Source organism: Scyliorhinus canicula, chromosome 24 (assembly GCF_902713615.1).
Source record: "Scyliorhinus canicula chromosome 24, sScyCan1.1, whole genome shotgun sequence".
NCBI lineage: Eukaryota > Metazoa > Chordata > Chondrichthyes > Carcharhiniformes > Scyliorhinidae > Scyliorhinus > Scyliorhinus canicula.
The window spans coordinates 10,985,540-11,011,140 of NC_052169.1; the positions used below are offsets into that span (position 1 = coordinate 10,985,540).

The 25,601-nt window shown below is 48.7% G+C and overlaps 1 protein-coding gene across 9 annotated transcripts in view; it reads left to right on the plus strand.

Annotated features, from left to right (window-relative positions):
* The window catches only part of celf6 (CUGBP Elav-like family member 6), a 781,535-nt gene that overhangs the window by 68,837 nt on the left and 687,097 nt on the right, over positions 1 to 25,601 (plus strand). The gene's annotated exons all lie outside the window — the stretch shown is intronic.

Sequence of the window (25,601 nt, forward strand, 5' to 3'; positions counted from 1 at the left end):
CCCAGAGACTTGAGCACAATTTTACCGGGCAGCACTGAGGGAGCATTGCGTGGCGTGATGGCTGCTTCGCCTGTGGAATGAAAAGTTAAACCGAGGCCCTTCCTGCTTTCCCCGGCGCGTGTGAAAGATCCCACAAGCATTCCCCCGCTCTGCCGACGGGGAATGCTTGACCCTTCCACTCACATAAAAATAAGACCAGCAGTCACTTAGGATTACGGAGCTCGAAAAAGAGACGTGTTGCCAAAGTTTTTCATGTCGCGCTCATCGGGACAAATGCAAAATTTCAATCGCAAGTTATACCGGAGGATGAAAGGATGTTGATTATACGGTGAGTCGAATCGCATCAATCAACACCCTTTCCTTGTGGTATAAATTATTGCGATCATTTGAAATTTGATATCCTGGTGCTTGTCCTGATGAGTGCAAGATGAAAAACTTCAGCAACATGTCTCTATTTTCAGCCATATACTTATGACAATTTGCCCTGTCAGTTACTGTGGTAGATTAGTTAAATAGGTGAATATTAATTGACCGAATTAGGCAGCAGAAGATGATGCCCAACAATTTTACTGCGATACTAAGTTTCAGTATGAATAACAATGTCTACTCTTCCCGTCTGGATCCCCTTTCTGCCCAAAAGCTCCTCGGCCGGGATTCTCCAGTATCCGGTGGGGTGGGCCCTACCAGCGCCAAACAGTGGCGTGAACCACTCCAGCGTCGGGCCGCCCGGAAGGTGCGGGGGGCTAGGCCGGCGCTGGAGTGAATAACCTTCCTAACTTTAATGAACGACACCCGCCACCGAATAGGACTTTCCCATTTCATTGCGTTTTCTGTGTGCAAATTGTCGGTCGCGCTTTTCACGACAGTAGCACTTTAAAAGCGCTTTGGAACATTGTCGGGTAGTTAAAGGCGCTATATAAAGAAAGGCTTGCACTTCTCAAGTGCCTTTCATGGCAACAGGGCATACCGGGACACTTTACAGCCAATTAAGAACTTTGTGGTTGGCACTGCTGCCTCACAGTGCCAGGGACCCGGGTTCAATTCCAGCCTCGGGTGACTGGCTGGGTAGAATTTGCACGTTCTCCTTGCATCTGCGTGGGTTTCCTCCGGGTGCTCCGGCTTCCTCTTACAGTCCAAAGATGTGCAGGTTAGGTGCATTGGCCACGCTAAGTTGCCCCTTAGTGTCCAAACATGTGCAGGTTAGGTTATGGGATTACAGGGCTTGGGATCGGGCAGAGTGGACACTTGCAAATGGGCAGGGTGCTCATTTGAATGGTCGGTGCAGTAAGGATGGGCTGAATGGCCTCCTTCCGCACTGTCGGGATTCTACGGTCACTGGTGTAGTGTAGGAAACGCAGCCGGCCAATTTATGCAAAGCAAGCTCCCACAAGCAGCAATGCCATAAATGATCAGATAATCTGCTTTCATCACGTGGACTGAGGGGTGAATGTTGGCCGGGAGGGTGGCTGTCTTTGCTCTTTCTGAAATGGTGTCCACGTGAGTGGGCAGGTGGGGCCTCGCTTTAACATCTCACCTGAGGCAGGATCTTTCATTACCTTTGTAAGGATACAGAAGAGGAAACGGGGAAACTGGTGGGGGGGTGGGGGGATTAGAAACTATCCATTCACCGGATGATTTGCTGTTAAAGCAGCCCATTCGGCCCCTCGACTAACAGAATTGGGCTTAAGCAAGGATGTTGATCGATGCGTGCCACTTAAGTTGTGTGGGCAAGCGCGGGTCTAGCCATTGTTTATCCAGCACGGTCAGCGGAACGCTCAGCTTTTATGCACTGCACCCTGTACTTTGAAATCCCCACAGGCAGCCCTGTTTCATAATCGGAGCATCCTTGTCAGTTTCAGGTCAGTTTCATAACTTCACAGAATTAACCAACAGGTGATTTGTCGCTGACGTTTCGCACTCGCAGTCTGGGCTCGATGTGAACTCTCCCGAGGAGGTGACGGGGCTGGTGTTCGAACAATTGTTGCACCAGGTCCTCAGACGCCAATGCAAATTATCAATGAACCGCGACAACTTGCGTACAGCAGGGCGGCAGGCATAAATTATGGGCTGCACACTATCTCCAAAGTACAGCATACAGGAGCCACCCCGGGTACCTATTGCTATATTGACGTGGCCTCAGAAACAATCACTTTTATTACTTATCGAGTTAGTAGATTGCAAAGCTGGGCTTGTCGGCATGGCAACTACTCTGGCTCTTTGCAAAGAAGCTTAAGCGACTTTGGTGTTTAACTTCATCCTCACAGAAGTGTAAGCTTTCTAATTAATTGGGACGTCAGACTTTTTTCATGAAAAGAGAATGAACACGGGACCTGTAAGACTGGCTCAATACGGTGTGAGTTACGTTAGCGGCATGGTAGCACAGTGGTTAGCACTGTTGCTTCACAGCGCCAGGGACCCGGGTTCGATTCCCGGCTTGGGTCACTGTCTGTGCGGAGTCTGCACGTTCTCCCCGTGTCCGCGTGGGTTTCCTCCGGGTGCTCCGGTTTCCTCCCACAGTCCAAAGATGTGCAGGTGAGGTGGATTGGCCATGATAAATTGTCCCTTAGTGTCCAAAGATGTGCAGGGGAGGTGGATTGACCGTGCTAAAATTGCCCCTTAGTGACCAAAGATGTGCAGGGTAGGTGGATTGACTGTGCTAAAATTGCCCCTTAGTGTCCAGGGGCGTAGAGTTATGTTATGGGGATAGGGTGTGAGAATAGGCCTGAGTCGGGTGCTCTTTCAGAGGGTCGTTGCAGATTCGATGGGCCAAATGGTCTCCTTCTGCACTGTGAGATTTCTATGATTCTTTCAGTGGGAATTTCTTTCTTTCAGGGTCATTAGTCTTCGTAATTCTCTTCCACAGAGACCGGTGGAGGTTGGATCATTGAATATATTCAAGGCTGAGTTGTATAGATTTCTAATCAACACGACAGACAGGAAAGTGGAGATAAGGTCACAATCTGAGCAGCCATGATCTCATCGAACGGCGGGGCAGGCTCGAGGGGCCGAATGGCCTACTTCAGCTCCTATTTCTTGCGTCCCAAAGGCTGCGATTGAGCTTTCCATCTGAAGGAATAGTTCTCTGACGCTCCTGCACTCTTTCGGTGCTGCACCAGCGACTCAGTCAGGATGGTGGGCTCAGCTTCGTGGCGCATGGGGTCCAAACCCAACACTTCCTTACCCTGGCCGCAAAGGTAGCGCCAGCTGAGGTCAAGTTAACAGTCCAGCGGAGAGCGAAGAAAGAACCGATCCAATTCTGCCCTGCCTGTAGTGGGCCAACAAACCTTTGCTACACCTAATCAGAGAGAGCAATTATCGCATCGAGGTTTACTACTTCCCAAACATTCTACCCTCATCTCTAGTCCAACAACGGCCTGTATTTATTGTCGTAAAATGTCCCAAGGCACTGAATAAGAAAACCAATTATGACACTGAGCTATACTGGGTCAGGTGACCAGATGTTTGATCAAGATTGTGGATTTTAGGGGATGTCTTAAAGAAAGGAAAATGAAATGACATGAAAATGGCTTATTGTCACAAGTGGGCTTCCAATGAAGTTACTGTGAAAAGCCCCTAGTCGCCACATTCTGCCGCCTGTTCGGGGAGGCTGGTACGGGAATCGGACCGTTCTGCTGGCCTGCCTTGGTCTGCTTTCAAAGCCAGCGATTTAGCCCTGTGCTAAACCAGCCCCTGTAATAACAAAGTGGAGTTGTGGAATGGTATAGGGAGGAGGGACCGAATTATGTGAGGTGCCAATCAGAGGCCGGCAACTCTCCAGTGCTTCGGGGACAGAGGGCATGTTGGATTGAGAGTTGGGTCTTTGTTTTTAAGGGTCTCGCCAGATGCCTGGCTGGCAGGCCCCGCCGAGACGGGGTGGGGGTCCTGGGGTTTGGGAGCCCAGTGGTGGTGGGAGGGGTGGTGGGGGTGGGGGTGGGGTAGGGAAACCTGAAGGTAAAACTATCGGGGGGGGGGGGGAGGGCTCTTTAAGGAGGGACCCCTCCACCCCCTCCCTCTCACCAGCAGCTCGTGCAGGGACATTCGCTGGGCCGCATGCTTGAGGTGGGCCCCTGTCGCTGCCAGTTAAATCCCTGTCCGGGCAGTGGGATGAGCCCCCGAAGTGGGAATTATTTGCTCACCTTAAGGCCTCAATTGCTGCAAGGGAGACCCACCATGTGTGCGACAGAATATTCGCGTCTCGAGGTAATGAAGGGAAGAATGAAGGTCTTAGCAGCTGATGCGTTGAGACGGGGCTAAGTCGGACAATGCTGTGGAGGTGGAACGTGTAATGCGAAGCACTTGGACACTTGCCCTCCCTGAGGTGACCCAACCTGCCTTCCCTCAGCCATCCTATTCTGTCACCAGCACTGAAAGCTCTGACTCCACAATTGTCGTAATTATTTGAAGGAAAGAATTACGGCAACCTTTAATTGACCGAACTAGAGATTCTTCAAGGCATCGCGACAAATACATGCATAATAATAATAATCGTTAATGTCACAAGTTACATTAACACTGCAATGAAGTTACTGTGAAAAGCCCCTAGTCTCCACACTCCGGCGCCTGTTCGGGTACACGGAGGGAAATTCAGAATGTAGAAATTACCGAAGAGGACGTCTTTCGGGACTTGTGGGAGGAAACCAGAGCACCCGGAGGAAACCCACGCAGACACGGGGACAACGTGCAGACTCCGCACAGACAGTGAGCCAAGCCGAGAATTGAACCTGGGACTCTGGAGCTGTGAAGCAACAGTGCTGCCCACTGCGCTAGCGGGATACGGAACAAGGAGGTGCTGAGGGCTTTAGCCCAAGGGTCATATCATGACCGATACTGGCTTTGGAGGGCTGAAGGGCCTGTTCCTGTGCTCAATTGTTCTTTTGTTCTTTGAACTCTAGTTGACTGGGATTTTGAACCTATGACCTTCCCCATTTTCCGAGTCAGGTCCTCCATGCTTGACTTGCCAGGCTATGAGATGCTCCCTTTTATTAAAAACAAATTAAATTCATATATAGAAACGTTCGCCAAATGTCTAAACTTAATGGCCGCACAGTCTGTGACTCCACGGTTCAGAGCACCATACTCTCAGTATTCATGTGGCAATCCTCTCCCATGCCGCACAATTATTAAGAAAGGGAAAAGACACAAAGACAAAAATGCTAATTCAGACCATAAAAGGTTGAATGTTATTATCATAAGCGATAATTTGTAGTACAAGCTACTATGCATGTTAAAGTGAGCTATTTTATAGGGCAACTAATGGACCGACGCTGCAAGCATTTTTATTACCAAGAAATATTAATTTGCAGTATATAGAATTCATTAACCCCCCTCTGGTGTTTTTAAGGATGCTGTTTACAGTTTTTAAAGCGCGCAGATTCAATATATATATCAGCTAATGCATGCACTGATGGCAAAGGCTCCCTGCGTGTGAAGTATAATGATGTACAAAACCAGAGTATAAATCAGCAAATACGCTTCCGTGACTGGCCTGCCAGCTCAAAGTACAAGAGCGTTTCACAAATCGGAGTTCTACTTTATCGTACTTGGGTATTGCTGTCAATTAACTCACAGTCACATTCCCTGTGCACAGCCATCTAAACAATATAGGTGCTCCATACGGTGGCTATGAAGGGGTGTGTATGTGTGTGTGTATGTGCATGTGTTGTGCATGCATTTGTTATAATTGTGTTTTGGGTGTGTGCGTGTGCATGCATTGTACATGTGCATTGTGTGCATCTGTATTACAGTGTGTCTGTTACATGTGTGTGCCGCACACATGTGAATGTTACGCATCTGTCTTGCGTGCGTGGTCTGTGTGCATGCACGCGCCGGTCTTTGTGTGCGCGTGTGTAGACATGTGTGTCTGCATTTGTGTATGAATTTGTGTCTGTGCACATGTGTGTCTGCTTCTGTGTGTGTGTGTGTGTGTGCACGCACGTGTGTGTATGTGTGGTGTGTGTGTTGCACGTGTGTAAGTTGCATGTCTGTGTTGCATGCACATTTGTCTGTGCATGTGTGTGTGCCTGTACGGACATGTATGTCAGTCTGAGTGTGGGCATGTTATGCATGTGTATGTTGCTCACCTGTTTTGCATGTGTGCGTGTGTGTCTTGTGTTATTCACATGATAAATATCCGACTAAAGGGGTGTTTTGTAGTTGTTGACATGGCGGGTGCAATTAGAGGCTGAAAAGTTGAAGGGTAAATTAGTGGCAGAGATTTATACATGTTGCAATCTGGTGCAATCTTCCTGCAACAGCTCATTAAATGTGCAGGACAGTGAAGGCAGAGCTCACGGTGAGATTGAGGTGAAGTCTCAGGCCTGATTGCTGCTCTACTCTGAGTTAGGAGGCAACAATCACAAAAGAACTTGAATTCATATAAAGCTTTTTACTGTCTCGGGGGGGCCATATATAGTGCTTCACATCCAATGGAGTCATTTTTGTCAAGTGGGTAAACACACTCTCCGTCTGCGCATAGCACAATCCCACAAACAAAAATGAATTAAACGGCCAGGTTTTCTGCTCAATGGCTCGGCAGTAATTGTTGGCAAGGAGTGGCGAACACCGGAATTCTCCAGCCTCCCGTTTCTCAGCAACCGGGAGACAGCGGGATTCTCTGCTCCCGCTGCTCTCAATGGGAAATCCCACTGGAGCCACCCCTCGCCGCCGGGATTCCAGAGAATCTCCGCCCCGAGCAGACGGCCGGAGTCTCCCGGCCCCTATTTCCAACACTCTGGTTGGAGCGTTGAGTCCGGTTCTGGGCGCCACTCTTTACCAAGGGCCGGAAGGTTTTGGCGGAGTGGAGGAAAGAGTTAGCAGAATGGCTCCAGGAATGAAGGTCTTCCATCAGGTGGACAGATTAGAGCAGCTGGGATTGTTCTCCTGAAGAGATCAGAGAATCATAGAATTTACAGTGCAGAAGGAGGCCATTCGGCCCATCGAGCTCTTGGAAAGAGCACCCTACCCAAGCCCACACCTCCACCCTATCCCCATAACGCAGTAATCCCACCCAACACCAAGGGCACTTTTGGGCACTAAGGGGCAATTTATCACGGCCAATCCACCTAACCTGCACATCTTTGGACTGTGGGAGGAAGCCGGAGCACCCGGAGGAAACCCACGCAGACACGGTGAGAAGGTGCAGACTCCGCACAGGCAGTGACTCAAGCCTGGAATCGAACCCGGGACCCTGGAGCTGGGGGAGGGGGGGGGGGGGGGGCTGCTCAGCGTCATGAGGGTTCTAGACAGAGTACACAGATAGAAACAGTCCCCAATGGTGGGAGGTTCGGAGGATCAGAGAATACTTTTTGAAACAGGCTGATCGGCAAAAGAACCAGCAGCAACAGGAGGGAAAAACACTTGTTTACGCAGCAAGTTCGGATCTGGAATGTGCTGTCTGAGGCCGTGGGGTAGGAAAGATTCAGTCCGTGTTTTTAAAAGGAACTGGATGAGCATCTGAAGAGGAAAGTAATCTATAGGCCTATGGGGCGGGGGGAAAGGGTGGGGAAGGGAAAAAAGAACAAAGAAAAGTACAGCACAGGAACAGGCCCTTCGGCCCTGCAAGCCTGCACCGACCATGCTGCCTGTCTAAACTAAAATCTTCTACACTTCCGGGATCCGTATCCCTCCATTCCCATCCTATTCATGAATTTGTCAAGATGCCCCTTGAACGTCACTATCGTCCCTGCTTCCGCCACCTCCTCTGGCAGCGAGTTCCAGGCACCCAGTAGCCTCTGTGTAAAAAGAGGGTCTGATTGCTTTTGCAGAGAGCTAGCACTGACACAATGGACCGAATGGCTTCAGCTGTTTGGAGGCTACTGCATGGTATTTCTCAACCCCTCTCCTTGCAATAGTTTCTGTGCCCACCCATCCGGGTGGGTGACCCCGCCGTTCTAAAGAGATAGAAAACGAGGCCATGCGGTGCTCAAAGTGGGGGGGAATAGAACGTTTTGTTTCATTGAAATAGGGTGGGAAGGGGGGGAAAAAAACAACAATATTGACCAGTGGACTGACTGGGCAGATTTTGTGGTGTTAATGCTTCCGCCTCACCTCCATCAAGACTGTTACGTCGGCAATGTAGATGCCAAGACTTCATCAAACTGTGCTTGATCCTCCCACAGGTCACAGAGGGAGAAATGTATTCTGTTTCTCCAACGCTCCCGTCCCTCACCCGAATGGAGTGTTTGACACCTTCAGAGAACTGACTGTAATTTTATTCGATATTGTTCCACTCGGTTCAGGCAGCGCAAAGAACAGTTTTGTCCCCGCCCAGGCAGCCGAGGGACTCAGTGCAAAAAAGCCTCGAAGACCTATCCGATTGTTTAACTCATAATTCACTCTGATGGTATGCAGAAAAAAATCATGAAATCGTTATTGGAGATATATTCGAGAGCTTAAAAGTTGGCTCCGCGGCATAAATCAGAACGTGGGCTGTCGCACGCCGCAATCAGAGGACGTATAAGTGAGATTTAAATTGATGATCATTGTCTAATGCATTGCTCGGTACCATAGCACATTTGTCTGTCGTGTCACATGCATCGGCTGTCCCTAAATGAGTTCGACTCGGGAGATTTCGCATGTTTCGACACCATTCCCGGGCAGAGGCAAAGCGGCCTTCGGGAAAAGCAGAACATTTCGGGGAGGGGAGAGGTGGGGGCTTTGGAGAAATTAAATTGAAGACAGGCCATGCACAGCAGCTTGTGAAGATAAATACAAACATGGTGGTTGAACACCGTTTCACCACTCCCCTTCCCCCTCCCCTCCCCATGATTGAAGAGTCAGTTACTAGGGGGACAGAGGTTTAAGGTGCGAGGGGCGAGGTTTAGAGGAGATGTGCGAGGGACCCTTTTTGCACAGAGGGTAGTGGGTGCATGTAACTCGCTGCCGGAGGAGGTGGTGGAAGCAGGGTCTTGACAAATACATGAAAAGGATGGGAATAGAGTGATTCGGGCCCAGGAAGTGTAGAAGATTTTAGTTTAGATGGGCAGCATGGTTGGCGCAGGCTTGGAGGGCCGAAGGGCCTGGTCCTGTGCTCTCCACCTGAGGAAGGAGCAGTGCTCCAAAAGCTAGTGGCTTGAAACTAACCTGTTGGACTTTAACCTGGTGTTGTAAGACTTCTCACTATCCTTTCCTTTGTTCTTTGAATCGGCAACCTGCACCGTAGCTAGGGGAGCGGTCCATTACCCCCTCCCCCCCCCCCACCCCCCACAACCCCCCTTACCCTCCTCGATGAGCTTCAGCCAACAATGTGAGCTGTGGTATTTATTTTCATCACATGTCTGGCCCGCATACTAATTTGCGGAACGTTGACATTAAAGGACATAAAGGACAGAGAAAAAACTTTGAAAGAGAGCACGGTCTCCACACAGAACTGTTAGGGGAGGTGGGGGGGGGGGGGGGGGGAGGTTACCTCTGCCTCGGAAGCCACTAGGTGAAGACTTGGTGGATTCATCTCATGGCACAGAAGGCAGCAAAAATTGGTAAGACTCAGCGTGCCGAATTTCCTTAGCTTCCTGCGGAAGTGTAAGCGTTGTTGTGCATTCTTGGTCGTAGACTCGACATGGGTGGACCAGGACAGATTGTTGCAGACACCACGAAACATGGAAATATGGGTTCAGTTCCCAGGACAGGCTGAGGTTATTCAGAAAGGCCCCACCTTCTCAACCTTGCCCCTTGCCTGAGGTGTGGTGACCCTCAGGTTAAATCGCCACCAGTCAGCTCTCCCTCCACAAAGGGCAAAGCAGCCTCTGGTCTTCTGGGGCTATGGCGACTTTGCTTACGTAATACTGAACCAGACGCTCTGGGTGCGAGTCCAGTGCCAGGACTTATTGGCCTTCGGAAGGAGCTTTCATTGTGGTTCGGTGGGCAATATTCAGCTAGGGAGGCCGTCCACTACTCCACCTACTATTCCTCAAAGGGTCAAAAGGGACAGTGTGGGTGTGCAAACACGCTAAAAAAAAGAATTGAAGGTTGCAGAACATGTTTAGAGAGTGAGCAATGAAACATACAGTAACCTAGGCTTTATAAAAAGGGGCATAGAGAACAAGTGCAAGAAGGTTACGTTGAACCTGTAGTGATCCTCGCCCTTCCATTTCCCATCAGCCCCTTCTGTATACACTCAGGCGAGGATCACTACATCCCCCTTTTTCACTTTTTTTTTGAATTTGTGTTTAGTTACAGCTCTGCAACTAAAAAAAAGTAAAAAAGGGGGATGTAGTGATCCTCGCCTGAGTGTGTACAGAAGGGGCTGATGGGAAATGGAAGCACCCCCAGGGGGCAGCACAGGGACATATAAGATGACGCCGAAGGCCCGCCCTTGCTCACTTTGGCTGGAGAGATAGGGGAGCAGGACAGGGACGGAAGTTGAGCTCAGGGCTGCAAGTGTGGTTAGGCCTAGTTGCAGAGCATAGAAAAGCAGTATCTTTACAAGTGCCATTCTATAAGTAAAAGCTAACGAAGTCATTTATTGTGGAGCACAATAAACCATCCTTCAACTGCTGTACGGCTTCTAGCATTCATTTAAGAAACATAACAGAACCTGTACAAAACACTGGTTAGGTCGCCACTGGAGTACTGCTTCCAGTTCTGGGCGCCAGATTGTAGGAAAGATTGAAGACATGCAGAGAAGATTCACGAGAAAGGTTCCAGTTACGTAAACAGATTGGAGAAGTTGGGACTGTTTTCCAGAGGGGAGACAAGGTTGAGAGGAGGTTGGATAGAGATTGTGTTGTTATGTTACTTTGAGTAGCATAAGCCGCTAATTGGTGTAGGCGTTGCTGAAGGATACTCCAGACCTTGAGGTAAGTTGAACGTATTTATTGAGCGTTTAACAAAGCTCCTAAATGTCTTCTATGCTCTATTAATCTGACTCTAGCAACACAGTATACTCTACTAACTATATGAGCTTGCTCTAGACCACGTGCTATGATGTGACGGTGCTGTTGAAATGAATGAAAATCGCTTATTGTCATGAGTAGGCTTCAATGAAGTTACTGTGAAAAGCCCCTAGTCGCCACATTCCGGCGCCTGTCCGGGGGGGATGGTACGGGAATCGAACCGTGCTGCTGGCCTGCTTGGTCTGCTTTAAAAGGCAGCGATTTAGCTGAGTGAGCTAAACCAAATGCGTCTTGCTCTCTCGGTTTCTGCCGGTGGAAGAGGCAGGGCCTGTGTGCCTTGTCCTTTTTATAGTGGTCGTATGGTGCCCTCTTGTGGTGATGCCACCTCTGGGTGTCCTGATTACCCATTGGTTGTGTCCTGTTCTGATGACCCATTGGTTACGTGCCTGCATATCATTACAGAGATATTCAAAACCATGAGGGGTCTGGAGAGAGTAGGTGGAGTGGAGAACGAGAGGGACACAGATTTAAGGTAATTGATAAAAGAAGCAGTGGGGAAACGAGGAGAAGGTTTATCACGCAGCGAGTGGTTAGGATCTGGAATGCGCTGCGAGAGGGTGGATGGAGGCAGGTTCAATAGAGGCTTTAAGAGCGAGTTGGATTCTTATCTGAAAAGGAAGAATGTACATGGCGATGGGGAGAAGGTGGGGGGGGGGGGATGGGGCATCACAGATACGATGGGCTGAATAGCCTTCTTCTGCATTGGATTGGATTGATTTGTTTATTGTTACGTGTACCGGGATACAGTGAAAAGTATTTTTCTGCGAGCAGCTCAACAGATCATTAAGTGCATGAAAGTAAAAGAAAAGAAAATACATAATAAGGCACCACAAGGTACACAATGTAACTACATAACACTGGCATACAGGGTGTAGTGTTAATGAGGTCAGTCCATAAGAGGGGCATTTAGGAGTCTGGTGACAGTGGGGAAGAAGCTGTTTTTGAGTCTGTTCGTGCGTGTTCTCAGACTTTTGTATCTCCTGCCCGATGGAAGAAGCTGGAAGAGTGAGTCAGCCGGGTGGGAGGGGTCTTTGAATATGCTGCCCGCTTTCCCCAGGCAGCGGTAGGTGTAGATGGAGGCCATGGATGGGAGCCGGTTTTGTGTGATGAACTGGGCTGTGTTAACGATTCTGAAGTTGCTTGCGGGTCTTGGGCCGAGCAGTTGCCATACCAGGCTGTGAGTTCTGATTCTGCGATCCTATCTCAAGATATTTTCCATTCTAAAAGTAACCTGGTGCAGTCTCAAAGCTGTCACGCGTCAATATCATGTGCCTTCGGAGTGAGAGATTGGAATATGCCGAGGTACTGCTGCCAAGAATTTCCTGTTTTTAACCTGACATGCACACTCGAGGAAAGACATTAAGACCTGGTAAGGGATGTGGAGGAGATTTATCAGAAGATCTGTTTCTCTCTCCACAGATGTTGCCAGAATTGCTGGGTTTATCCAGCTGTTTCCGTTTTTATTTCAGGTGTCCAGCCTCCGCAGTATATTGGTTTTATTTAAATATTTTTTGGAGGGCAGCCACATATGGCACGGTGGCACAGTGGTTAGCACTGCTGCCCCACAGGGTCAGGGACCCGGGTTCAATTCCGGTTTGGGCCATTGTCAGTGCAGAGTTAGTATATTCCCCCAGTGGGTTTCCTCCGGGTGCTCCGGTTTACTCCCACAGTCCAAAGATGTACAGGTTAGATGGATTGACCATGATAAATTGCCCTTCGTGTCCAAAAGGTAAGATCGGGTTACTGGGTTGCGGGAATAGGGTGAGGTTGTGGGCTGAAGTAGGGTGCTCTTTCCAAGGGTCGGTTCAGACTTGAGGGGCTGAATGGTCTCCTTCTGCACTGTAAATTCTGTGAATCTTTGAATCTCAATTATAATGATGGAGAGATGAGAAGGAGGGAGGTGACTGTCTGTGTGGACTTTGCACTTTAATAGAACGTAGAACAGTACAGCACAGAACACGCCCTTCGGCCCTTGATGTTGTGCCGAGCCATGATCACCCTACTCAAACCCACACCCAACAACCCCCCCCCTTACTTTTTAGGACACTACGGGCAATTTAGCATGGCCAATCCACATAACCCGCACATCTTTGGACTGTGGGAGGAAACCGGAGCACCCGGAGGAAACCCACGCACACACGGGAGAACGTGCAGACTCCGCACAGACAGTGACCCAGCCGGGAATCGAACCTGGGACCCTGGAGCTGTGAAGCATTTATGCTAACCACCATGCTACCGTTCTGCCCTTTCCCCCCGTGGGTTTCCTTCGGGTGCTCCGGTTTCCTCCCACAGTCCAAAGGTGTACGGCTTGGGTGAATTGGCCATGCTTCGTGTCCAGGGATGTGCAGGTTAGGTTACTGGTGTAGGGGGAATGGATATGGGTAAAGTGCCCGTTCGAAGGGTCGATGCAGACTCGCTGGGCCGAATGGCCTCTTTCTGCACCATATGGATTCTATGATAATGTAGGAAACACGGCAGTTAATTTGTGCTCATCGAACTTCCACCAACAGCAAAATGTCGCTTACCAGATGATCTACGATGTAGACTGAGGGATAAATACTTTCCCGGATAACTCCTCTGTTCCACTTTGAAACAGTGCCTTCCAAGCGGGAAAATGGGACTTCAGTCTATTGCTCCTCCAGCAGTGCGGCACTCCCTCAGCGCTGCACTGGAGTGTCAGCCTTGCCTTTTCATGCTCCAATCCTGGAGCGGGACTTGTCTCTGAACTCTGGGTTCAAGGACCCCACCTGCTCAGGAGCAACCTGTGAAAAGAAGGGAACATTCAGTCTGAACATTTGCTTGGAACTGCTGCATTCTCCCGAATGGAGGGCCGCCTTTCTACAGCACAGATTGAGGCCATTTGGCCCATCACGCCGGCACTTGAGCTCGAACAACGTAGGAACCTTTCTGAATATTCCAGCTCTATATCATGATGAATGGCATTGTTTGAATGTGATGTAAAACCTGGATGGACAGGAAGGATCTCAAGGAGCAGGGAGTTCTTCCACGACTGTGATTTTGCATTCTTCCTTCAACCACCACGGGCAAAAATTGACTATTTCGTCATTTATCTCACTTTTGGTATTTGTGGGACCTTGTCATGCAGTAACAATAGTGACTCCGCTTCCAGAATAATCCATTGGTTGTAAAGGGCTTTGGGTGTTATGTGGTCTTATCTCGGTTGCGAGGTTTTTGCTCTATAACCTCCAGCTTCACATGAACCCTTCGGACTCTTTACTCAACATAGCTGAGTGGAGGTCCTCCTCCTTCAGCCACCATGCCCTAAGAGGGCGTAGATGACCATGGACTTCCATTGGATTAGTCCACGGCGGGCAGGGTGGCACAGTGGTCAGCACTGCTGCCTCACAGTCCAGGGACTCGGGTTATATTCCGGCCTTGGGTCTGTGTGGAGCCTGCACGTTCTCCCCGTGTCTGCGTGGGTTTCCTCCAGGTGCTCCAGTTTCCTCCCAAAGTCTAAAGATGTGCAGGTTAGGTGGATTGGCCACGCTAAAATTGCTCCTTAGTGTCCAAAGATGTGCAGGTTAGGTCAGGTTACGAGGATAGGACGGGGGGGGGGGGGGAGGAGTGGGCCTCGGTAGAGTGCTCTTCCGGAGGGCCGCTGCAGACTCAGTGGGCCGCATAACCTGCTTCTGCACTGTAGGGATTCTATTCTATGGATTACCCTTGGCAAAGAGTGGCAGTGGATTGACATTGCCTTCTTCGGCATGACTGACCAGGAAACTCTTCCACTCTTACTCCCTTCCGTAAAGCATAATGGAAGGATTTACAGACAGATAGTCAACCTGTGTTCGCCATGGTACAAGCACACCTCCTATGGCCATCAAGTCCAATGCGAGACTTGAACTTGGCGCTTCTGGCCGAGATGTAAGGATGTTACCATTGCGTCCAGGGTGGAACTACAGCTTGTTATCAATGTGGGTCAGTGCAGGTCTGAATGTACAACACAGTGGGTCTTGAACTGTGTAAGATGTGTACAGATTGTAATATTTCTGCGATATCGGGGAGGGAAGCGAGTGGTCTGAGTTACCATTTTGGGTTGAAAGAACGCTTTTATCCCCATCACACCACCAAAACGCTTCAGAGTTTTGTGACACAGTAAATATTTTTTTTTAAGAAGTGGAGATGCCAGCGTTGGACTGGGGCGAGCACAGTGAGAAGTCTTACAACACCAGGTTAAAGCCCAACAGGTTTGTTTCAAATCACTAGCTTTCGGAGCGCAGCTCCTTCCTCAGGTGAATGAGCTTTCCCTCTTCCAGGCATCCCGCCCGGACTCACCCCGGGCCTCATGGGACAAAAGCGCGCGGGAGGCGCAAGAGGGTTTTCTCTGCCTGCGTAAAGTCATGATTCCCAGCTTGGTTCACTGTCTGTGTGGAGTCTGCATTTTTTTTTTCATGGAATTTACAGTGCAGAAGGAGGCCATTCGGCCCATTGATTCTGCATCGGCTCTTGGAAAGAGGACCCTACCCAAGGTCTACACCTCCACCCTATCCCCATAAGCCAGTAACCCCACCCAACACTGAGGGCAATTTTGGACACTATGGGCAATTTAGCATGGCCAATCCACCTGACCCGCACATCTTTGGACTGTGGGAGGAAACCGGAGCATTCGGAGGAAACCCACACAGACACGGGGAGAATGTGCAGACTCCGCACAGCCAGTGACCCAAGCCGGGAATTGAACCTGGGACCCTGGAGCTGTGAAACACTTGCCCTATCCACAATGCTACCATGCTGCCCCAAAGAGAAATTTACTAATCATAATAATCACGTATTGACACAAGTGGACTTCAATGAAGTTACCGTGAAAAGCCCCTAGTCGCCACATTCCGGCGCCTGTTCGGGGAGGCTGGTACATTCTTCCCCGTGTCTGCGTGGGTTTCCTCCGGGTGTTCCTCCCACAAGTCCCGAAAGACGTGCTTGTCAGGTGAATTGGACATTCTGAATTCTCCATCGGTGTACCCGAAGAGGTGCCGGACTGTGACGACTAGGGGCTTTTCACAGTAACTTCATTGCAGTGTTACCGTAAGCCTGCTTGTGACAATAAAGATTATTATTGTATTGTAATATGGCATTTCAGAATAGGAGGAGAGAAAACGGACGTGGCAAGAAAAAGAGGCCTAATCATTTTTATTATATCTAAAATTCTTCCATCAGGTGTTTACTTATGAACTGTTGCGCGCCGATTCCTCTTGGCAGACCCTGACTGGGAACCTATTAAACAAACATGAAGATAAATTCCTGATGAAAAATTCATTAAATCAACGCAATAAAGAAAAATTAAATGACAGTGAAAATGGGAGAAGCGGACAGTGTTTAAATAAGAAAGTGAGCTGAGAGTACTAATTTTGTTTTGGTTGAAAAATTAATTCTTATTTTGTATTAAACACCTCCTTTGGTCAGGGATTTAAAACCCAAACATCATTCTCTTCAGTTGCTGGTGTATTCCCTTCTTCTCTCCCTCCCTTGGTCCGCTGTATTCATTATAGAACTACCTAATCTGAACCATCGGCTATTTTTGAGATGCTTAATCTAAACCGAAATGAATTTTTACAGCGCAATCTCTCTTTTTTTTTTCCAACCCCTGTGTGTGTTTTTTTTTTCCATATATAAAATATTCTGTGTGCTTAACTGTAAAACAATTTATTCTGAACTGCAAATTAGGATGAGGTATTCCATCTTTATCCTACATTATAAGCCGGCGCTCCTTATAAATAATTGCATTAAAGTTTAATATGGCACATGTATAATGTCAAACTTGCATTGAATAGTTTCTCTAACGGTGAAGTGGAATAGCAAATATTGCTGTATTTAATATGCCAAGACCCTGGCAGTCATTTTTCAAACCTCTTTTAATATGAAAGGAACAGTTCCATTAACGTTTTCAAGCCACAATTCAAGCTATCCTTTTGTTAACTGCCCTCGTTGTTAAAAATAAAATAAGAGCTATCTTGTAACAGAGGAACATCAGCTTTAATTAAATTCTGCCTTTTTCTTCCCTCAGCCGTTCTTTCTCTTTCTAAAAAAAAAATCCTCCGGGGAATTGTAAATTTTTGCTATTTTAGAATCATTGCCCGCGTTTCTTCTGAGGAAAGTGAAACATGTTTCTCATTTTTCCTTTAAAAGAAATGCCCGCGTCACGACCACGTTGTATCCAGCATCGCAACCTCACTGTCCGGTGCCGATTTTCCGTTCTTAAATGTCACTTGAATGGCTAATATCCATGCTTCTGGGCAGGTGGGGGAAGCAACGTCCATTTTCACCTCATTGCTGAATGACTGATCGATTTGCTACATTGCAGAATTGAATTGGAACGATTGCAAACTGCGATTTGATTTTTTCTTTTGCCCCCAGAACAAAACCCGGCAAATGGTTGGCGCAGTGAAGCTTTGTGACCTTTTGCCTTCTCTAGCTTTCTCTAGAACTGGTAAAGAGACGGGTCACGTGGGCCTGAGAGAGACACAATCCTGAGAAAGATCCTGGTCCCAGCACCTTCCGCAGCTCCACACACGGTCTACCTGACTTGGCAAAATGGCGGAAAACTTTTGTCGCATTTATTGGTGCATGCATGGAAATTGGAAACCCTATCCGCCAGTATTTATTTATTTTTTTGTTCGTTGAGGGTTCAAAAAGTACCTGGATGAGCACTGGGTCACGTCATAACGTTCAAAGTTATGGGCCAAGAGCTGGCCAATGGGGATTCGGTAGGCAGGTCAGGTGTCTTTCATGCATCGGTGCAGACTCGATGGGCCGAAGGGCCTCTTCTATAGTAATAATACTCTTTATTGTCACAAGTAGGCTTACATTAACACTGCAATGAAGTTACTGTGAAAAGCCCCTAGTCGCCACACTCCGGCGCCTGTTCGGGTACGCAGAGGGAGAATTCAGAATGTCCAATTCACCTAACAGCACGTCTTTCGGGACTTGTGGGAAGAAACCGGAGCATCCGGAGGAAACCCACGCAGACACAGGGAGAACGCGCAGACTCCGCACAGACAGTGACCCAAGCCGGGAATCGAACCTGGGACCCTGGCGCTGCGAAGCAACAGTGCTAGCCACTGTGGCACTGTGCCACCCAGTAGCTACATTGCATTATTCTGTGATTCTGTGAGGGGCACTTAAAAGTCAACATGTAGGTCAGACCAGATTTACTTCCCGAACGAACATCAGTGAACCAGATGGGTTTTATAAAACAGCCTTTAGAATTTAAATTCTCTGTTTTTATTGGTTTCAAATGTCACCATCTGCCGTGGTGGGTTTCAAACACTGGCCCATGAGCCATTACCTTGGGTCTCAGGATTATTAATCTCTAACAATACCACTACACCACCACCTCCCCGCATTGGAGTATCCAGGAATTAAGGACAGGACGCTGCTGTGAATAAGAGGAGACAAAGTATAGGGGCCATAGATTTTTACAACACAGAAAGAGGCTCTTCGGCCCATCGTGTCTGCACTGGCCAGCAAGCATCCACGTAATCTAATCTCATTATCCAGTACTCGGTCCACATCCTTGTTGGTTTTGGTGTTTCACGTGCTCATCTAAATGCTTCTTAAATGTCGTGAAAGCTCCCGCCTCTATCGCCCTTTCAGGCAGAATGTTCTAGATTCCCACCACCCTCTGGGCGAAAAGGTGTTTCCTTTAATCCCCTCTAAATCTCCTGCCCATGACCTCAAATCTATGCTTCCTTGTTATTGATCCCTCTACTGAGGGGAAACATTTCTTCCTCTCTACCCTCTCTACGTACCTCATCATTTTGTACCACAATTTCACAAAGAAACATTTCCTTTGAGCACTTTGGGTTGTAATTCATTAAATTATTTGCCCACGAGAATGGGCAGGCGTGATGGTCATTGGCGGGAGTGAGGGAGGGTGGGGCGGGTCGTTGATCATTGACGAGCGGAGGCAGGTGATCATGTGGTGATCTAGAATTTCCAGCCGTAATTCTAGTCAAGAGGAGCGAGTGGTGTCCTTCACCAGAGATGTAGACATGGTAAGAGATGCTGTTACGCCTCCACGCCATATGTGACAGCCATTCCAGAGCTACAATTGGCTTTGAGTGACTTGCACCTGTATAGCAACCGAATAAATTAGCCACGTGTGTCTCCCTGGTTACTCCTTAGCGGAAAGGTGAGGTGAGGATTGAACCTCTGCGATTGAAAAGGCTTGTTGACACTCACGGTCTAGACTCTGACAGGAATGCAGCACTTCTGGAGAGATGAGCTCCAAGAATGTGTCTTTGAAGTGCCCATCCCATGAGAATGAGGACACTCCTTAACATGTTAAGGGTCTCTGGGTGGGTTCTTCAACTTTGGGGAGTAAAGCTGATATACAAGACTGTTCCTGTGTGGGAAACATGCGCCCACACCTATGCGCACCAACCCAAACCTGCATCGCTAAGGCCAGCCACAGAGTAGCCCATCCACCACCATAATGTTTGTCATTCCCACAGTATCTACTCAATGAATTTGCCAGTTTCTCTTTATTCATTTACATGATGTGGGCATCACTGGAGAGGCCAGCATTTCTTGCCCACCCCTAGTTGCCCTTGAAAAGATGGCTGTGAGTTGCCTTCTTGAACCGCTACAATCCCTGACGTGTAGGTACACCCCCAGTCCTGTTAGCGAGTGAGTTGGGATTTTTTTTTTTTGAAATGTTTTTTATTGAGTTTTCATACTTTATATCCAACAAATTACAAATTATTAGAAAAAAAAAACACGCAAAAATTAACATGTATATTTACAGGTAAGCATCTTCATAATAACAACTGTGGCCTCCCCCTTTAGCCAGCATACATATTTTACATTCCCCAATATGGCCGAGGCACATGTTTATAGGCATTTATTTACAGTTTGGTTTTGGGCCTTAGCTTGCCATCAAACCCCCATAACGAACCCGTAGCCCCCCCCCACCCCCCCCCCCCCCCCCCCCGGCTACCTTCCCCCGATTCCCGTCCATTTTCCCCTGATTCTTGGCCACCCGACTATTCTTCCTCTTGTTCATTGGCCACAAACAGGTCCCGGAACAGTTGCATGAATGGCTCCCACGTTCTGTGGAAGCCGTCGTCTGACCCTCGGATGGCGAATTTGATTTTCTCCATTTGGAGAGATTCCGAGAGGTCGGACAGCCAGTCTGCAGCTCTGGGCGGTGCTGCTGACCGCCAGCCAAACAGGATTCTACGGCGGGCAATCAGGGAGGCAAAGGCAAGGGCGTCCGCCCTCCTCCCCAGGAATAGATCTGGCTGGTCTGAAACCCCGAAGACCGCCACTATCGGGCATGGCTCCACCCTCACCCCCACCACTTTGGACATGTGAGTTGGGATTTTGACCCAGCGACAGTGAAGGAACAGCTGATATGTTTCCAAGTCAGGGTGGCGAGTGGAGGGGAATTTGCAGGTGGTGGTGTTCCCATGTATCTGCTGCCCTTGTCCTTCTAGATGGTCGAGGTTGTGCGTTTGGGAGGTGTGAAGGAGCCTTTGTGAGTTCCTGCAGTGTATCATGTAGATGGTACACGGCTGCCACTGTGCGTCAGTGGTGGAGGGAGTGAATGTTAGTGGAAGGGGAGCAATCAAGCGGGGCTGCTTTGTCCTGGATGGTGTTGAGCTTCTTGAGTGTTGTTGGAGCTGCACTCACCCAGGCAAGTGGAAAGTATTCCATCTCACTCCCGACTTGTGCCCTGCCGATGGTGGACAGGCTCTGGGGATTCAGGAGGTATGAGTTCTTGCCGCAGGGTGGACATACCACAAGGGCACGGCTAGTTGGCGGTTTATCAAATGAATGGGACAGAAGGTCGGGTCTTTCAGGCTTCGGTATGACTTCAATCATAACCCTGCCCCTCTGTTTCTGTCTGTTTCATTTGAATAATGACTTCCGTTGCAGCCATTAAAAACCACAGGGACAGTTTCGAGTCAAAGCGAGCAACTCACTGGCTCGCTGGAGGAGCTGATGGGCGAACACCTTCCACATGTTAGAGCATGCTACAAGGATTCACTTGATCAGAAACTAACTACCCTCTCTGGTTGATCAGCATTCATCCTATTCAGGCTGCTTGAAGACTGTGTCCGACGATCTCCTCTGCCTGTCACTTGCTGTGGAAATCATAAATGTGTTCTTTAGAAATGCATTTTCCAGTTGTGCAACAACGAGACCAAATCTTCTCTGAACACTTTCAAACACTATAATCAACTGCGACGTGCCAACCACAAGCCAATCATTGCATTCAAAGTAATTCATTGCACTCAAAGAGATGCTATGAAGATACTTAGTAATGCTCTCTTTAAATGCAAGCCGGTTTTATGTTATTTAAGATTCTTTTATTTTAGAAGCTAGTTCGAAAGGGTATCGTCAACACCACTCTCGTTGGACAAAGGAGAAGAAAAGAAAGAAGTTACATTTGTATAGCCCCCCTTTCTAACCCTCAGGATGTCCCAAGGCACCTGTCAACCACCGGGGTACAATCCCAAGTGTTGCCACTGTTGTCGCTTTGTGATGTAGCATCATTGTTATGGTACAAACTGGCGACAATTTATTTCCACAAGATGTATATCATCACGTCCGACACATGGAAGCAAAACAACGATCTATGCTGAGTTGAGGATGACCAAAGACCCCTCGAAGGACACACTTTTCACCATCATGTCAAATACGGGCACTAAAATTAAGCAAAACATTTATTTAAACACTGTCACAAAAAATTGTGCACTACGACTAAAATCATAAGCTGTTGCGGGAGCTGTTTTTCGCTGTCTGGTGGTACTTGCGACTTAAATAGGAGGCAGGTTTTGGATGTCCCCCCTCTCTCTCACAGCCCAGCTAATGTTGTAGAACGTGTCCTGCCGGTTAATATTAACCTTTATTAGTGTCCCAAGTAGGCTGACATTAACACTGCAATGAAGTTACTGTGAAAATCCCCTAGTCGCCACACTCCGGTGCCTGTTCGGTTACACAGAGGGAGAATTCAGAATGTCCAATTCACCTAACAAGCACGTCTTTCGGGACTTGTGGGAGGAAACTGGGGCACCCGGAGGAAACCCGCGCAGACACGGGGAGAACGGGTAGACTCCGCACAGACAGTGACCCAGCGGGGAATCGAACCCGGGTGCTGTGAAGGAACAGTGCTAACCACTCTGCTACCACGGCACCCTTTACTGTCAACACAGGCCTACGGTTTCAATGCTGTTAGCACAGTGACATTTACATCTCAATAGCCACTGTTCTTCAAAACTTCAAAGTACTTTGTTGTCTGTCAAGCATTTTGGGCCTTGCTAAGATTCGGAAAGGCACTGTTAAATCACAAGTACATTTTTATTCCCTTTCAGTCAATGGAGCCCGATCTCTACATACACACAACACCGATGAAGAGTGGAGTGCTTGATGGCTGTATGGGCAGCTGTTACATTAACCAGCTGGAAACGCTTCACTCTAAAGCATGACTGCGTGAGAGAGACGCCGCCCGTACCTGATAAGATTAATGGGGGCGGTCTGGTGGCTCAGTGGTTAGCACGGCTGCCTCACAGAGCCAGGGACCCGGGTTCGATTCCCAGCTTGGATCTGTGCCACTGTCTGTGCGGAGTGTTTAAGTGTACAGCGTGCGTGCGTGTGTGTGCGTTTGTTTGAGTTCACTCAGGGTGAACTTAGCATGGCCAATCCACCGAACCTGCACATCTTTGATCACTGGGAGCACGGAAATCACCGTCCTGACCTACGACAAGTGGGAACAATTAGCTTTGTGACAGCTGCCCTGAAATGTTGCCCATGATAAATGTCTGGTAAAAGGGCACTTGGGTGGATCGTGACGTCAGCCACGGAGTCAGCTGCTGGCTACTTGGGACCTGGTTCCCAGAATTCCAATCTTTTTTTTAAAAAATAGCACAAGGAGCCATATGTTTCCTTCTTGGACATGTGCAACCTGGAAAATAATCTCTGCTGGCTGGATTATGTTCTGGGACAGCACGCGGTATTGCGATCGATCATCTCCCAGTGGGTGTACAGTCTCACCGAAGCAGCCATGTCAGAACCCAATACTGCAAGGTTCACAAGTCTCTTCCTTTTGTCGCATCTTGAATTTTGCAGCTCTGCTGGTGGTGGGGCGGGGAGGGGGGCGGGCAGGGGGATGGGGATTGGGGGGGGGGGGGAGTTACAGCAATTCTGCACTCCAAAGCCCCTTCGAGGCTGGCATACGGAATGTCTCACGTCTCCATGATCATGTGGCGTCCTTAACCCTGTGACAGCACAACTCCCACTGTGACCTCCAGCAGGGGGCTGGTTTTCCAATAGTTCCCTTTAATAATCTGTCAGTGAAAATCCAGTGTTACTTCAGGCCGCAAAGCACGTGACCTCGCGCTATGGCAACAGAAGCATTCCGTCGCAACAGCGAGAGGATTTGCTTCAGAAATCTTTAGCATGCACTCGGCTAAAGATGCCTCCCAGTGACTCCAAGACAGTCCTGCCGCTTGACACGCCATCTGGACTCTGCGATTGATAGTAATTAGACAATGTGTCTAGCACACGCCTGCCTGCCTCTGGGCTGCAATAAATGGTGGTGAAAGCGGCGAACTTTGTTGTCTCCGGGACTGGCAATAATTGGAAAATGTGCGATCCCCAAGAACAGCCCAGGGCCAGAATCGCAACAGGGAGAGGCGGGATGGGGCAGGGTGTGGGACCTATCAGTGGCTGCTTCACTTCCCTGTGAAAGTAGGCCTGTGATTTTTCTCATTCTCCCCCCCCCTCAATTTACTTTTAGCGTAACCAAACTAATCGTTGCTGAAATCCGAGCAGATCTGCTTTGGGGGTAAAAAGGGCTGAAACAAAGGACTCTTGACAGGGGTCCAGCAAGCGAGTCGGAGGGAACTGAGGAAATAATGCAACATTTGTTTGAATCATTGAGTCGCTACAGCACTGAGGGAGGCCATTCGGCCCATCAATCCCAGCAACCTTTTATAGAAAAATAACCTGCCAGTATTTCTCACAAAGTGGGAGGGTCTTTCTTTTTTTTAAAAATCTTTTTATTGGCATTTCTCATATTTATAAACAGTTGTATATATATACACATCATATTTTTCTCACCCGCGCTAATTTCCTTTATTATACAGAGAGGTTTATTTTGTCCTTTGTTTAACTGACCCTATGTGCACTTAGTTGCCCTCTGGATCTGTCTATGGTTGCTCCCCCTTCCCCGTTGTCCCCCCCCACCCCGCCCCCCTGCTTTGGCTATCCTTTTATTTTTCCGGACAGAATAGGGAAAAAAAGGGGGGTAGCCCCCTCCCCATCTCTCGTTGCGCAGTCTTTTGGTACCTCATCTATCTTGGTGTTTTTAAAAAAAATTCTTATTGGCTTACTCCTCGTTGCTGGTCTCGAACAGGTTTTGGAACAGGCCGACAAAGTGCCCCCCAAGTATCCAGGAAGCCTCACTGTGACCCTCAGATGATGTACTTAACCGTCTCCAGGTGGAGAAGTTCCGAGAGGTCAGCGAGCCAGTCTGCAGCTTTGGGTGGTGCTGCCGATCGCCAGCCGAGCAGGATGCTCCGGCGTGCGATTAGGGAAGCGAAATCGAGGGCGGCGGCCCCCTTCCCCATGTGTAACTCTGGCTGCTCCGATACCCCGAAGATTGCCACTATCGGGCACGTCTTCACCCTCACCCCCACAACCTCGAGGAAGGGTCTTTCTCGCCGGTTCAATTGTTTCTGGAGATGAAATTTTGTTTTGGTGTCTTGTAAGATTTAATCTGAATTCTGGAACACACCTTCAGGGGACCATTTACAAAAAAACAGTTTTCAGGCTTCGTGGTTTTAAGCCTGAGAGTCGGAAGGTCCATCTCAAAGGGATCTTTAATGAGCAAGCCTTGTCACCATAAGCAAATGACTCATTAATCCGTTGGAATGCAATTTAAGCCGTCGTGTCATCTGCATTAGAACAAACTTTGTCATGAAACCTTTCCCAACACTTTATCGCGAAGATGGCGTCCTGCGCTACGAGGAGAGTAAAATAGTACGGCTGAAACTCCGGCATGTCCTAAAGATGAGGTGAAAGGTTATCTAGATGTTTCATTTTTTATTAAATGCTGTGTCAGGTGAATCGTGAATATTGTTTTGTAGTGGTGACTGCTCCAAGCGTGTAACAAAAGATGAGGTAAATGCAACTTAAAACAGGCCTCCAAAAATACGTTCTTGACTCGAGCCGTAGCGCCAGTGATGCTTTCAAAGACTTACTGAAAGGGCAAAATACATTTTTAAATTTGCAAAGTGTTCTTTGGAAGTGGGCAATAACCGCAGGGACACGTTTATTGCCCACCTGTGGCTGCCCTGCAAAGAATTTAGAATTTACAGTGCAGAAGGAGGCCATTCAGCCCATCGAGTCTGCACCGCCTCCTGGAAAGAGCACCCTACCCAAGGTCAACACCTCCACCCTATCCTCATAACCCAGTAACCCCACCCAACACTAAGGGCAATTTTGGACACTAAGGGCAACCCACCTAACTTTCACATCTTTGGACTGTGGGAGGAAACCGGAGCACCCGGAGGAAACCCACGCACACACGGGGAGGACGTGCAGACTCCGCACAGACAGTGACCCAAGCCGGAATCGAACCTGGGACCCTGGAGCTGTGAAGCGATTGTGCTATCCACAATGCTACCGTGCTGCCCACGGTTGTGGATAGGCTTGGACCACTGTGCTGGCAGCCCATCTAATGAT